This window comes from Mastomys coucha, unplaced genomic scaffold, assembly GCF_008632895.1.
Source record: "Mastomys coucha isolate ucsf_1 unplaced genomic scaffold, UCSF_Mcou_1 pScaffold15, whole genome shotgun sequence".
Lineage (NCBI taxonomy): Eukaryota > Metazoa > Chordata > Mammalia > Rodentia > Muridae > Mastomys > Mastomys coucha.
Window position 1 is genome coordinate 6,601,328 of NW_022196897.1, and position 12,500 is coordinate 6,613,827.

The window sequence follows — 12,500 nt, forward strand, 5'->3', positions numbered from 1 at the left end:
TGTATGAATGTGCATGTGTGTGTCTCACCATTATTATGCAGATAGTAGAGGATCATAGAGGACGACATGGGACATCATTCTCTCTTATTCTCTTGAGACAAGGTCTCCCTGAACCTGAAGCTTGGTATTTCCACTAGACTGACTAGCCAGTGAACCTCCAGGAACCATCAGTCTGTGCCCTGTAGTGCTGGGGTGCAGGCTCTTACCCCACTATTAAGTGGGTGCCACAGATCAGAACTCAGGGCTGCAGGCTGCCATAGCAAACGCTGCCCCTCCCTGGACACTGCACACAGCTCGTTAGTGCCACATGAACTTTGAGGAAGCTGAGCCTCACAGGTTTGTCTCTTCTCTATTGGTGATAGTGGAACCGAGCGAGACAAGTCCCTAGTTGGCCCAGATCTAAGTTTGTTTATGTTAGATGCTTGAGAAGTTCTACATGGAAAAAATATTAAGATTGGAATAAGGTATGAGAGTGAGGGTAGGGGAGTGGAATCCAATGTAAAAACAAAACAGGACAGGTGTAAACTAAAATCTGGTCTTTATTGCTACCTGGATTGCAACTACTAATATAATCTTTATTATTATTATATATCTCTACCCTGCCACCATCCAAGCACTGGGAATTGAACTCTGGTCCTTACAAATGCTAGGCAAGCATTCTACCATTGCACTGCACCCCCAGACCAGATTTTATTATTGCCATCTTGTTCCCGTGTGTTTATTTAGGAATCTGCCACTCTTTAAAATGATAGTGAACCGGCTGGTGCAGGCTTTAATCACTAGTCTTTTCCTGCCTGTATCGCCTTCTACCGGTGGCTCAGCCCCATCTCATCGCTTCTCCAGGCAGCACCTTTGATTACTCAGGTTAGTTACACTGTTCTCTGTGGACAGCCTCCATACATTCTCTGTGCTGCTCCTTGTTTTTCTCTTGGAAACAGAAATAGTAAACATTTCTTGGACACTGACTCACGTTAGAGACAGGACATCCCACATGCATCCTGCCTCAGCGCTTTCCAGGGCATATCTCTAGTCAATATTTGCAACTGTTTTGGAACAACCACAGAGGTGAAAAGGGCTGGGTAGTTTCAGGTTGTGTTCAGTTCTCTTAGCCTTGAAAGGCTGAGGCAGGTGGAAAAGCTCTGCCAAAGATCACTGTCAGCATGTTAATCCCTGAAGAGGCTGGCCTGAGAGAACAGAGGCTCCCAGTTCAGAAACACCAGGCAAAATACATGAGCAAATTCACTGTCAAATTCCAAATGCCAAAGAAGCACCAAAAGTCACCGTGTACCTTCCCTCACAAACCTGTCACCGAATTCAGATCCAGGTCAGTCCTCTGGGACTAGAAGAGAGGCAGCACCATGAAACCTCAAAAAGCCATGTGTCATTTGAACCCAAATCTCCCTTTGATTTGTAGGGTGTTTTGAGTTAGTCTGGGATCGCACCTGTGAAAGGAGCAGAGCTTATGGGAATCATTCATGGGAAGTGTCAGGCACTTGAAAATCTACCATTACATCATTCACATAATGAAGGGTTCCGCTCAAGGCAGAAACTGGCAAGCCAGCTAGGGAAGACCCAGCCCCTCTCACTCTCTTCTAAAGATGTGCTCATTCTTGTGCTGGCTCCTGCTGTCTGACCACCACAATGGGGGAGTAGAAATGACCACACTAAATTTGCTGTAGAGTCAGGAGAGGGACAAGGAGGTAAAGAAAAGATATTTGTGAAAAGGAAAGCTGAATGGGATGGGTTGGCCAACTCATAGCCCAGCTCATACAACCAACATTTGCTAGGCATGCATTGTTTGCTGGGGCTGTGGGTGGTGCTGGAGGAGCAATACACAGACCTGCTGTCTCAAGGAGACTGCAATGGATCTGGCAGATCTTTGAGCAGTGAACAGAGGGTCAGGAACTCAGCTGAACCCACCCCAACTCAAGACACATTGTACAATGTAAACATGAGAGGGCTATTCTGTAGCTTGAATCTGGGAGTTTGGGTTTCTTTAAAAATCACAGAAATATTATACAATATGTTTTCATTTTAATCCCAGGTGTAGGGCTATAGGACTGCTTCAGACTGTCCCCAGCAGCTGACTAGGATTTGCCTCATGCTTTGGCAAAGGCAAGTCTTTGCTAGCTGCAGATAGTTTTTGTGAATTGTGACATTTGGAATTCTGGAAACTTTTCAGAGGTTACATAAATGCTAGAGCCCCAATAGGTGGGTTATTGTTTGTTTGTTGTTTGTGGTTTGTTAAGCAGTTGTATACAAAAAACAAACAAGAAGAAATTAGATGTCCTGACAGTGAAGATCAAATTTATCCCAAGGAACTTGACACCCTAAGCAGCAGGAAATAGTCTAACAACACTGCAAACCCATTTCTGACTCCTGGCCTTATCCAGGGATCTCTTCTCTTTCATCTCCATCCTGTTTTTTCCTCTATTATCTGAGTTTAGGAGTGGGAGAAAAGGGGTGGAGAAGGATGGAAGAATGAACCCACAGAGTAACGAGGCTGGCTATGTTATCCATTCTTCTGTTAGTAATGATGCCCAGTATCTCTGAATGGTCCCAGTTACTAACTGCAGCCCCAAAATATTACCAACCCAAAAGATACAAAAATCCAATGCAAAATCAAAACGCACCTGATACAAAAAATAGCACACATGAGTGCCAGAGATAGAAGACAAAATTTACATAATTCAAGGTATGCAAAGGTGGGAGGTCATCTGTCTGGTTCTGCATCTGGTTCTGCATCTGTGGTTCCTGGCATGATACCCATCCCATGGTGGGTGCTCACGAAGTATTAGCTGATGATTAGATCTAGATTCTAAGCAATTGGCCAGGTGTCTAAACCATAGCAAACCTGTCTCTAGCCAGGGAACTATCACAAAATCTTGCATGGCTTGGATTGGAAATCTAAATTTATCTGTCTCTGGAGTCCACTGCTGCCCTATCTTCTGCTGCTGCTTTGACTCTCAGGCTAGCAGTCTGCCGAGCTGAGCAGAGCACTCGTCCAGCATACACTTGCCTAGGTTGATGGTAAACCTTGCATGACATCAGACCCACCTTGGTTTTGTGGCTTTCCTGACAGTTTGTGGAGCCCATTGATCTACTCACTGAGTTCTTGACCCTCAGACCCCATGAGTACAACTATAAAAGAAGTGCTCACCCTGGTGTTTTTAAAATGTTAGTTTGGTACTGGGAATTCAACTTATTTTTAATCTACTATTAATAAAATGATAATTCATACCTTAAAAGTATCTCAGTCCATTTTCTGTTGCTATCACAAAAACCTTAGACCTGGTAATATATAAAGAATGGAGAGTTTTGTTGGGGGTTTTTTCCTTCTTGGTTCTGAAGGCTGAGAAGTTTAAGAGCATGAGTCTGGTGAGAACCTTTTGCTACGGTGCAATATAACAGGAGGCACTGCCAGCAGGGCAGGGTGAGAGAGAGAGTAAGCATGCCAGCTCACTTTCTATTCCTCTTCTTATAAAGAAGAAATTAAGGCTAATGTGGCCTGGAGGACCCTGACTTCATGCCTCATATAGGACTAATTGATACCCAAGGGCCCTTACCTCTGGGGATTAAGTTTCCTGCACATGAACTTTTGAGAGACAGTTCAAACCACAGAAAAAGAATCTTACGCAAATTGATTCTTTAGAACTTATTTTAATGTTTTGATGTGTGTGAGTGTTTTACTTGCATGCATGTCTATGTATCTTAGGCATGTCTGGCCCCTACACAGGCCAGAAGTATGTACCTGCCACATGTACCAACACATACAACATGTACAGCATGCACTTACCATGTAGGGGCTGGGAAAGAACACACATCCTCTAAAAGAGCAGCCAGAACTCTTAACCACTGAGCTATCTTTCCAGGCTGCAAATTTGTTCTTGAAGAAAAAAAAAAACCGTGCAAACTGTGAATGGCATTAGGAGTCTCCGCTTGCAACTGTGGCTTAATGACAGGGCTTAGATGCTTGCCTAGCAAGTGAGAATCATCCCCACTACTGTAGAACAGCAGCAGCAGCAGCAGCAGCAGCAGCAGCATAAGGCTATTCATACACTAAAGTCATTAACAAAGTTAGAGAACCTTCCTGGAAGATGCGGACAAGTAGAATCCTCAAGGGTTACAGGTCACTCAGACTTCTGAAATAAGGAACATCCCAGAAATGAGTACTTAAGTGCATCTCCTTATACAATACCTCCTGAGCAAAGTCCCTTTAGCTGAGTTATAGGCATAAATTCTGCAAAGTTTAGTAGGTTTGTGTAAACATGTCTGAAGCGTGTGCTAGTCTTGGTTGTAAACTCTGGGAAGTCAACATACTTGTAAAACTGTGATGACAAATTAGTGTAGAAACCTTAGCGTGATGTGAAGTGTCAGAGCACATTAGCAAGGCCTTTCTGGTGCCTGGGTTACAGAAAGCAGCAGTCTGCAGGTTTATGCAAATGAGTTCAGAAAGACTCACTGTCCAGAGGCTCCACCTGCAGCATTGCACCCTACAGGCTCACATTGGCCATCTCAGGTGGATGGAGCCCGCACCTGGCCTTCTCTGGGCTAAACCCAGCAGCAGCAGAAAGTGTTCATTATCATCTGTCCAAAGGTCCCAAGATTTTCATTCAGTGACTCAGACAATACCATGAAAAACAAAGCTAACGAGTCTTTCAACGTGTGTGTGCCACGCTACAAACAGAACCTCGGTCCTCATACCTCACGCTTGCCAGGCTTGTATACTATACCACCCATACCTCTAGCAGATGCTCATGTTTGGTACTTAATTAGGAAGAAACATCCAGAGAAACACATGCAGGACATGCTTACATCCTCTACCTTCTCCCCCTCAAGGACACACAACTTTCGATTCTATCTAGCCACAGCTTGGATTGATTTGTGAGACGCATCTGGTTCCATTGCTAAAGGTGAGAGTCATTGTGTAACTGGATTCACTCAGCCTGTCTTGGAGACTGGAAGGTGACAAAGAGGAGACACTAGCGAAAAGGTGTGGGGAGCAAGGGGAGGCCCTGAGTTACAGAAGTCCTAAGTGAACGTGTGCTGTTGGCGTGGGCATAGCCATGTTAAAGACTTTAGTCTTAGACCCATGCGGAAAATGGCAAAGCTTCCCCCTCGCTCCAGGGTGCCGCTCAGAGGGGTGGATGGCAAAGCCTTTCTGTGGTACCCATGTGGATGTTGGTGGTGTGTACAGAAAAAAGATTTCCACTATAGTTTTCTCTTCCCCCATCCCCATATATTTATGGACTGTAGGGACTACTCCTACCCAGATTGACTAACCCTACCTCCAGCTTTAAATTGTAAACCTGCCACCTTGTTTATCTGTATGCAATGACTGCCCCCTCTCTGGTCAGCTGTGTGCAACAACCCAGCCTCTCTGGTGAACTCATGTAATAAACACTCTGAGCTTCCAGGCTGCTGCTTCTCTATCAGAGTCCACTCCACCCTGACCCAGCTCTCCTGTGCATCTCCATTCCCTCACCACCCTAGTCAGGTCGTCCCTGGAGCCACAGTAAGAGCAGCAACATGGCCTTATGCCCCATGCTCCCTGTCCCCCTGTCAGAACTGTCTGTCAAACAGACCATTTATTTTTAAATTTCTATCTTCCTCATCTTTACAACCACCTGTAGGTCATGACACAATATCTTTCCTAGCACACAGTGAAGGGCCTGAAAGAGAAATGAAGGTTTCCCTGCAGCCTGCCAGCACTGGAAGTTCATGGAACTGCCTTGGCTGTGGGCTCAGGATGCACTGGATCCCAGGGAATGAGAAAGAGTGAACTGGATATGAACTGGCCTTCCATACTCTGAAAAGCCAAGGCTAGGGTGGGACTATCAAAACTGCCTTCTCCTGTGTACATGTCAGGAGATGAACACAGGGTCTTGTGTGTATTGTGTGGGTCTTTACTACTGAGCTATATATCCATGTGCATGCATGCATGCATGCGTGAGTGCATGCATGTGTGTGTGTGTGTGTGTGTTCTCAGCCCTCCCCCCCCCCGGATTACAGGCCAGGGCTGCCACACCCAGCTTGTCAGCTTACACTTCTTCTGTAGCACAGACCTCCAATCTCATCCCCTCTTGTGATGTTTTCTCCTGGTTCCCCAAAACTCCTAGATAGAGTGCATCCTCTGCAAACACAAAGATTTTCTTTAGAAATCTGATTACTTGGAGTCTAATTTCATACAAAATCTGCTCTGATGTCCCATGTGTAATAAGTCCTGGTAGATGTGTTCACCCATGGAACAGTCACCCCAGATTCACTCGTTCCTTTGCTCTCTCCTCTCTTTCTTGTCCCCAGTCCTGGCTGACTACTGATCTGCCCTGTCTTTGTAATCTGGCCATTGTTTTGTTCAAGAATTTCACACAAATGGAAGCACAGCATATGAAGCTAGGATTCTTTTGCCTTGCCACATCTTTTGATAATTATGTGTGACTTGTCTAATGAGAAATAGTTTTTTGTTTTTTCTTTTTCTTTTCTTCCTTCCTTCCTTCCTTCCTTTCTTTCTTTCTTTTTTTCTTTCTTTCTTTCTTTCTTTTTCAGCTGAGTAGTACTCCACTCTGTGGCCATAATGCAGCTCCTGTTCTCAGATGACAGGGAGCAGGGTTATTTCCTGTGTCTTTGCTATTTGATTAAGGCTAAGAACATGTCTGTGTGTGTCTCTCTGTGAGCATGTGTTTTAAATCCTCTGCTAAGCACCTACTCTAGAACTTGGGTTTCATAGGCAAATGTGTATTTGACTTCATGAGAATCTTGCAAATGATTTCCCAGGATGAGTATGCCATTGCTCAGCCTCTGCACTAGTGGTTGAACATTTCAGCTGTGCAACGTCCTCACCAACATGTGCTGTTTCCAAATGTTTAATTTTAGCCACTCTATGGACTAAAATTTTTGGAATCCCTCAAAAAACATGTTGGCCTTTGCTCTGGATGGCCCCTGTTCTGGTTGTGTGGACTCATGCTGCTCCCCCCAGGACAAACTGGTCCTGTTTCTAGTCTCTCATTTTTATGTGTCCCCTTCAATTTTCCTCTCTCCCTCTCTCTTTCTCTGACTTCTTTCAACCCCAAGTTTGGAAAGTAGAAGAAGAAAGTGTTTATGTGTTTGAGTCCCAATCCCTAGCACCAAGCATAGAATTGCTTACTGGCAAAATGAAGGCATGAATCTTGAGACCTGACATGATTTCTAGTAGATGAGGCTCACTGCCTCCTATAGCATGCCTTCAGCCTTCCTTCAAGGTAGTATGGTTGCTCTCTCTCTGCAGGGATCTTGGCTTGCATTTGGAAGAAAAACAGTGGCTCACATTGCTACAGATTATGGGACAGCAGAAGCTCAGATTTTGGAAGCTCAGGCTTTACCTCTCTCTGTGACAAGGCCATTCATTCCTTCCTTCATTCTAAAGTACTTCAAAGCCTTATCATATGCAAAGGCTCTGGCTAGACTAGACTCTAAGATCATGGGCCATCCCCAGCAAAGGAGTGGTATTGGTGGAACAAGGAAAAGTGTCTTAGGAAGCAGGGCTAACTTGAAGTGATAGGGCTTGAGTGGTTAGAGATGGGGGGTGGGGGGAAGATGTCTTGGTGATGGAGTTGACATCAGCAGAACCCACAAGGCCTGTGAGGCTTGCCCTTGGCTAGAGCTCAGGGGAAAGGCGGGACAAGCTGGGAATCTCCAGGACAGCTCTCAGAGGGCTGTGGCCAATGGGAGCCAGACAAGCCTAAGATACCTTCATCAGGCTTCCAGTACTCAAAGGCTGGGTGATGAGAGAGGCTTACTTCTTGCAGTTCTGAGGCTGGGAAGATGAGAGAGCCTACTGAAGGAACTCCCTGCCTCAAAGAAAAAGGTGGAAAAGCAATTGAGGGTGATTCTAGACATCAACCTCAGGCCTTCAGATCCATGTGAACACATGTAAACATTCACCACCCGCAGCCGAGCCCACACGCATGCAAAATATGCATATCTAGAAACACACACACACATACACACACACACATTGGAGGAGGGGATAAGAAGTATCAGGAGGAGCCCAGGAGGAGCCTATGGAGGGCTTAGTGGGCACATTAGAAAAAATAGCTCTGCCCATTTAAGGCTACTCTCTGTGAGCAAAGCTTCACTCAGGAGCTCACAGATTCCTTGAAAGAAGTGGTGGGAGCCTCTTTGCTCTGGGTTCCAAGATGTTGTGAGTGGAAGGGCGGGTCCTTCTGAGAACAGGAAAGCTGCCTTATGCATTAATGCATTTTGATATGCCCTCACAAGGCACACACAGCCTTCCTCCTCAAACCTGCCACATCCACAGGGAATAATCACCTTCACATGGAACAAGAAACCCCAACCTCATGTTCCTCTGTCCAAAATCTGTGGTGGAGAAGAGCAAGATTAGTCTCCTTATTCACACAGCCAGACACAGAACGTAGCTGCTGGGGATAAGGAATGAAGGCCAAGCCGCCCCCAGCTTCTCTTACCTCAGCAGTTGTCTCCATTGTCCGTTGCTTATAAATTGTGAGAACCAACAGAAAGCATGAACTCAGATGACCTTGAAAGAAGCCACAGTTCACGAAGGAGTCCCCAAGCCCTGGTCAGAAGCTTGTGCTTGGAGCAGCCTGGGTCTGGTTCTTCTCATGGGGCTGCTCATCCCTGGGTGAGGCTCCCCTGTGGCCTCAGCCCCTGTGTGGTGTTTATTGGAAAGTCTTGCCTTTCCCTTGACTTCCTCTCCCTCCTGTCTTCACCCTGAATGGGAAACAGCTGGCCAGCCTCCATCTTCCTTCAAGGTGGTTACTGAGTTCTGCCCATTTTCATTTTCCCTCCATATGCATTGTGCTTTGTCACTAACTAGTCGTCTGAGGTACGTGTCAGCAGGAAAACTCATTACTGCCACAATGACTGCTGCCTCAGCGCCTTCCGGGAGGCATGTGGAGGGCAGAGGAGGGCAGGAGACATTTTATGGAAATGATTGCTTTTTTCAGCAAATCTGACGCTTGCCCTGACAGGAAGTGACTGAGAAAGTGGACCGTGGTGGGCTAATTAGCCATTCAGGGAAAGTTAGACAATATTTTTGTTCACGGCAAGAGGGCTCTCCTCAGAAGTAGTCCCAGATCTGGGAAGTTGACTCTGGGGCAAGGCAGGTGTAGAGAGCAGCGAGGCCCTGGAAGGGAAGCCTGACCCGCAGAGCACACGCCATCTGGGCAGTCAGAGGCCTTGCAGAAAGACCTAGAGAAAATGTGAGGAAAGAGCATTCACAAATGCAGTCCACGAGTTAATAAGAAAGTAATTCCAATGACATTGGATTAACAAAGATTATTTCCCATAGATCGCTGCACCCAAGTCTAAGACTGAAAGAATAAAAACTAAGGTAAACAGAGAAGAGGGGGAGGAGATGGGTTACTGGGCGGGGAAATGCCAGTTAGTTTGTACCAGGTCATTTCAGTTGTCCAAACCCACTGTCAACTGGACAGTAAAGATGTTGTTTGCCTTTTGGCAGCTCCATAGACTTTTTCTCTTGCAGCTTCTTTCGCAAGGTTGATTGTAATGTAAGTCTCGAGAAAGCTTCTCACGTAAAAACCCCCTCAGGGCCAGTGCAGTTACGTTAGGGTTTTTATTTTCCCTTGCAGGCAGAATTTCTCTCTCTGCTGGTTATTGTACATGCCTGCCAAGACCATAAAAGAGCCATCATTGGGGAACAGTTTCCAGTGCTGGGAGCCAATCCAGTCCTGTCCTGGAGGCTGGTGGGAAATTGATGTGAGGAGAGCCCTGAGTGAGGACAGCTTGAGGGGAGACGATGTTCTCAGGCTTCTTGAGGGGGCTGATAAAACCTCTGCGTGTGGCAGCTACGGCTGGAAAGACAACTTTGTGGTGTTTTGCAGTGATGTTTATCTTAAAAATCAGTTAGGGATTGCTTTCTGCCAGCAGGGATAAGCTCAAACTCAACCTTGGAGCTCAGAATGATGGTATGGACTTGGGCTCCTTTTTATACACATTTATGCCATGGAAGCCATCCCGCCTCCCTTCCCCCTTCAGAAACAGGAATTCCAGAAGAGGGGGTGCAAGAAGAGAATGCATTATAGTGAAGAGCGTCTTGGTCTCCTTCCCAGTGTCCCTCGCCCCCCACCACCACCACTGTTCCTGTGGTATTTAGAGTAGCACCAACCTGTCCTGAGCTGACAAGGGTGTTTGTATCCTGTGGTCTGAGCTGTATATTCAGAATAGATAAGATAGGAAAGAAAGATAAGGATTCTGAAGTCCCTCAAGATTATTCTGCTCACAAAAGCTTTTGTTTAGCTCCTGGCCCTGCTCAAAGGACAGTAGACTTAGAGGGATCTATGCAAATGTGTCCTTTCCCCATTACAGAATGTGACCTTTACGGTTATATTGGAATAGCAACATCAATTCCTGGGTTAATAAGACTCTGGCCTAAAGGGAGGGTGTTCTCCTAGCAGGAGGTAGAAACAGGGACAGCAGTATTGCAACCTGTCCCTCCAGGGAGAGGATTTTCACCAGTCAGGAAACCCTTGGCTTTTGTCTGTTCCACTTGCTTGTAAATCAGGGAACTCGCCTATTCAAGAGAGCTATGAGGAACTTCTATTAATAGTTTCACATAGACCTGGGTATGGGGACACATGCTGTTAATCCTAGTAGCACTTGGGAGGTAGAGGCAGATGGATCTCTTATTTGAAGCCAGACTGGTCTACAAAGCAAGTTCCAGGACAGACTGGGCTATGCAGAGAAACCTTGTCTTAAAACAAAACAAAATAAAACAAAAAAGTTTCACATAAAAGTAATAGAGCTTGTTAAAGTAGCAACAAAGCATAAAGGATTACCACACAGAATCGCTTAACCCAGACGCCTGGGACGTGCATATTGATAAAAATCAACATTAAACACAGATAATAGTTATTGTTCATTAGCAAGACCATCCTTACTAATGTTGCAGCCTATACAAAAAACACAAGAAAAAACGTTCTTGGAGATGTGTTTAGAGCCTTATCAAAGAAACGCTCATGGTGTGTGGTGTCACCACCAGGAGGTCAAAACAGTAGGTTTCTGAATCTTGTCTTTGCTACTTTGTAGGTTCTTCTTTTACACCCCCATCACCAGATAGGAAAGAAAGAAGGATAGAGGGGAAGGAGGAGGTGGGGAAAGGGGAGGGCGGAGGGAGAGGGGGATGTCTAAAATCTATCTTTTGTTTCTTTCTTCTTTGAGCACAACTACTAACAAACCACAACCCCAGCCCCCACAAATGACCAACAACCACTCAGCCCACGGATCAGGACATTTATGTACCTTCTGAAAAGTTCTCAGAATTTTAAACATCTTGAAATCACAGAAACTCAGTAGCTGGCAAAACTACGCCTCTGCTAGGGCAGGAGGCAAATTATAGTCACTGCTTCAAAGCAGCTCGCAATTCTCACACCTGGAGTTAAAACAAAACTGTTTCTTACTATAGTTCTCTGTGTGTGGTTTTTCTTTTTTAAAAGAAACCCATATTCCAGAATTCTCACTATGTTTCCCTGTGATTAATTCTTCAAACTCAGATAATAGTTATTGGTTATCATGATGGTTACCAAAGTCATCATGGTTAATTTGACTGGTCATACTGCTTTGCATTTCCAAAGTGCCTTAAAAATACAACTTGAACAGTCAGTGTGGAGAGGAAGGGTCTGAGGAAAGCTAGCACACATGGATGTATGACTTGAAATCACTGGCAAAGAGTGGAAAGGAATGTGGATGGATGTTTTTTAGTGAGGCTGAAATTTCCAAGACTAAGTCAATTAAATGTAGATAAATCTGTTAACGGAAGAAGGTGCCAGCTCCTGCAGCTAAGACAACGTCCTAGAGCTTTCCAACTTCAGACAAAAACAAACAAACAAACAAAAACCAGGAAGGGAAAAAGAAAGAAAACAGGAAAAAGCAAAGAGCATGGAATGTGGCGGTAATACCAGCACTTGAGAAGCTGAGGAAGGAGAATTTCCTTAGATTTGAGAGATGACATACAAAGCCTGAGCCAAGGCTGGGATACTGGCTCAGTAAGTAAGAGTTGGAGCCGTGCAGCCGGGTGACCTGAGTTCCATCCCTAGAACTTACATAAAGTGTGTTGGAGTACATCCGTAAGCATTCCCACAAGGAGATGGGAGGTGAAGGCAGGAGACTGTCCTGGAAGTTCCAGGGCCAGCTAGCATGGAGTACACACAAGGAAGCAACAAGAGACTGCCTTAACTAGGCAGAAAACCAACCTCCGCATGCTGTGGCGTGGTCAGACACCATACCCAATGCTGTGCCACTCCTGAGCCTGTGTGAGCATTCGAGTGGACACACGCTGGCCAAATAGATAAAAAATTAAAAAGCCAAAGCCAAATTAATTATTTAATTACAAAAAAAGTTAAATTAAAACAGAAGCACAAGGTCTGCAACTCCATCTCTTTGAAGGCTGCTTTAATATTTACAGATAAAGAGCCATTTTCAAGCTCACCCAAATCAAGCCTGCCCAAAGACGTTAAGGCATCATT

General features: G+C 45.3%; 1 long non-coding RNA gene across 1 annotated transcript in view; it reads left to right on the plus strand.

Moving 5' to 3' along the window:
- Positions 1 to 12,500, plus strand: part of LOC116089747 — a 28,909-nt gene that overhangs the window by 11,978 nt on the left and 4,431 nt on the right. The gene's annotated exons all lie outside the window — the stretch shown is intronic.